The sequence below is a fragment of the Poecilia reticulata genome, linkage group LG13, assembly GCF_000633615.1.
Source record: "Poecilia reticulata strain Guanapo linkage group LG13, Guppy_female_1.0+MT, whole genome shotgun sequence".
NCBI lineage: Eukaryota > Metazoa > Chordata > Actinopteri > Cyprinodontiformes > Poeciliidae > Poecilia > Poecilia reticulata.
This window is the reverse complement of record NC_024343.1, coordinates 19,339,483-19,343,150: the sequence shown is the minus strand read 5'-3', so window position 1 is coordinate 19,343,150 and position 3,668 is coordinate 19,339,483. Positions and strand designations below refer to the sequence as shown.

General features: G+C 42.2%; 1 long non-coding RNA gene across 1 annotated transcript; it reads right to left on the bottom strand.

The window, feature by feature from the left end:
* Positions 1–520: 520 nt before the first annotated feature.
* Positions 521–1,137, bottom strand: LOC103474705 (uncharacterized). Its single transcript, XR_535215.2, has 2 exons — positions 858–1,137; positions 521–791 (listed from the first exon to the last, which is right to left on the bottom strand). It is a non-coding gene; the product is annotated as an uncharacterized LOC103474705 (long non-coding RNA).
* Between the last annotated feature and the right edge of the window lie 2,531 nt (positions 1,138–3,668).

Below are 3,668 nucleotides of genomic sequence, written 5' to 3'. Positions count from 1 at the left end.
GGATCAAATTGATCCGCTGATTAAAATCAAGATAAATGAGTCATGCAGAGAGTATTAATGTCCCCTCGCCCCACACACTGATTGTCCACTCAGTGAGGGTGGAGTTTGACCACGAGAACAGAAAAGGTCCCCGTCAAAGTTTCATCAACACCTGCTTTCTCGCAGTTTCCTAGTAAAGCGAGTAGGGAGAAAGTGCGGTTGTGTGCATGCAGGCGTGCATATATGTGTGTGGTGTGGTGTGTGTGCGTGTGTGTGTGTGCGTGGTGAAATATGTCTCATAGTTGCAAGGAAACAAATAGAACTGAGCATTTTTATTAACCTTTTTACCCTTCAACTTGACTGGTCAAATTGACCCGAACTGTATCTATGTAATATGTAGACGCAGGGGGGTTTAATAATGTGTAAGATGAATACATTTTCAATTTATATGTAGAGTACCTAATAAGACAAATAGAAAAAGTTTCATGCAGAAAAAAATACGTCCAACTATTTAAAAAGAATTTTTAAACTTTAAAACGAGTCAATTTGACCTGCAACTTAACAGGAGGGTTAAGTCACCGAAATGCTTTATTAAACAATTAGCTTAATAATAGTTGTAATCACACAGAACATTTTGTCCCGTAATATTAATAAAATCACAATGTTTTAAACAGCATCACTGGTATGAGCTTTCATCGCAGAGTTTTGATTCAAACACATCACAATAGGCGTTTGAGGTGAAAGTGAAACTTGAATGAAGCCGATTATTCTGACCATCTTGCATTTCTTTGGCAGAGTGACAACTCTGTTTTCTGTGGAAAGAGGAATAGAATCAGAAGCAGCTTGCAACAGAGACATTTTCAGAAAACCTGATGTACGAGATTCCAGCGGCGAGTTGTTGTGCCACTGTGTCTCTTAACGCAACAAGTTTTTTGGTTCCCCACGCTCACACACGGTAGACGCCGAATTCATCTGCGTTGGCGTTTGACATGACCTTAAGCTGACTGTGCGCTCAGCGGCTTGCGGCTCACGTCAGAGCCTCCCACCTCTGTTTCCAGCTCGATCAATACTCACCTGATGAGTGAGTATTGACCTGGCGAGGTCGTCGTGCGCTTTCGGATGAGCCGGGATAAAGCACCAGGTGCTCAGGTCGGCCCAATCTGGGGAGGAAAAAAAATTTTAATGAACCCCAGTGGCCCATCTAAGTTTAGCAGAGAATCCAGGACGAGTGGATCGACTTACACACACCCACAGTGTGTGCACGCAAACACACACATCGTGTCCCAGAAGGAGTACTATGTTTTGTTGTTGTTTAAAGGTTTTAGAATTGGAAACAGTTGAGAGTTTTGAAAAATTATTCATACGCCTTGAACTTGTTGAATGATTTTGATGTGATCACGTCAAGTTTATTTATAAAGCACATTTCAGCAGCAAGGCAGTGCAAAGTGCTTTACTCCATGAAAACAAAATACAGCAACTAATTGTGCAACAGGCAACAGACATAACTTTTTTTTTTTTTTTTCAAATGACATCATCAAAATCATCATGCAAATTTACATCAATCAGTATACCGGCTGTTACGCTGGTCAACAGCCAAAAAATTGTCAGGGGTTTTTCAACTGTTTTAGGGTAATTTTGATGTGTTGGATCCAAATATCCCATTGGTTTTGCTCAATCGGGTCAACTTTCTGAACTATGGATGCAACTTGAGCATCAAAATGCATGACATGTCCCCACAGATGGATTTGTTTCCTGAGAATCCGGGATAAATAAGTGATGAGATTCCATCAGGACGTAAAAGAGACGGAGAATTTTGCACAATGAAGACGTAATGCTGAATTTACATTTATATACCCTTATCAGTGTTTATTGTTAAATTTACAGAAATCCAGGTTTGTAACATTTAGTCATTGTTAGAAAACAAAAATATACATATATTTTTGTAACCCAGTGTTATGAATCAAATGCATTTCTAAACAAGTGAGGTTTCACAGCTAATGTGGAAAAAAGTGGCGTGGTCAGATCAGACAAAAATAAACGTCTTGACCAACATGCACAATGGTAAAACATTGTTACACAGTGTCTTTTTTTTCAGTAGGGACAGAAAAGCTGGTTAGAATTAACAGGAAGATGAGTGAGACCAAAGAAATGTCAGAAAACCTGCTAGACAGTGTTAAAGGATGCAAAAATCTTGAGACTGTGGTAGAGGTTCACCTTCCAACAGGGCTAAGGTCGTAAACATAAGAGCCTAATACAAATACTTCACACTTTTCAGATGTCATTGCACAGATATGCACCATTTTTATGTTGGTGTGCTGCACAAATCCAAGCAAAAAACAATGAAGTGAGTGTTTGTAACATTAAAGAAATTGGGGAAAAGTATTTAAGGCGACAAATTATTTTGTAATAGTTTCACATTTAATTCCTCTTAATAGCAAAGCAGCTTCTGTTAAGCGTCACTTCCACTTCTTTTCTTTACGGCTGGATCCTCTTTCAGTTCCCCCCACGGGAAACAGTCCACTGAGTGAGACACAAACCTCCCAGACTGACACCCTCCCTCCTCCTCGCCATGACGGGACATAAACAGGACACCTGTGAAAGGTGAATGAGTGTGTGGGTGGGTGTGTGTGTGCGTGTGCATGTGTGTGTACATAAGTGGCGGCACACGTAGACGTGAGTGTAACAACTCTTCACCTTGGCCAGCCCCAGAACATTAATCACCTGGAGCCGTCGCAGTCACCGCACTCTCACACCCGCTTTCGACTACTATATGAATGCTCTACGACACACACACACACACACACACACACACACACACACACACACACACACACACACACACACACACACACACACATGCACACACACATTTGCCTGGCTATCTTTGTGGGGACTTTCCACTGACTTCCATTCATTTCTACAGTCTAAACCAGTGTTTCTCAACCCTGGTCCTCACTGCCCCCTGCTCTGCATGTTTTAGATGTGCCTCTATTCCAGAACAGCTGATTCAAATGATTGCATGACCATCAAGTACTGCAGAAGCCTGTTAATCACCCAGAGATACAATTCAGGTGTGTGGCAGAAGGGAAAAACGTAAAATATGCAGGACAAGGGGGCAGTGAGGACCAGGATTGAGAAACACTGGTCTAAACCTTACCTTTGTCCTAAACCCTAAACCTAACCGTACCTCGAGAGTGAAAATTCTCAAACCTAACCCTATCATGCCTAACCCTAACCCTATCGCTAACCAAAACTCATTTCACACCTTTGTCCTAAATCTGACCCCTGGCCCAAAAACAGTGTTTCTCCTTGTGGGGACCAGGCTTTGGTCCCCACAAGGAGCAGTGGGTCCCCATAATGTGGGATGTGTCAGGAAAATGGTCCAGACAAAGTATTAGAAACAAATGCGCGCACGCACGCACACCCACACACACACACACACACGCACCCACACACACACCGCACCGCACCACTAAGATTCATGGAGGGAGGCAGTCAAGCAGCACAGGATAATAGAATAGAAAGAAGGGAAGGAGAAATAGGAGGCGACTGAAGACTGAGTGGAGGAAATGGAGGAAACAAGAAAGAAAAAATGAGAGAATTTGAAGTGGAAGAGAAGGGGGCCAAAGGTGAAATTGGCAAAGCAAATCCGTATCATTAATGTGATATTTGCTGCCATTGTTTGCCTT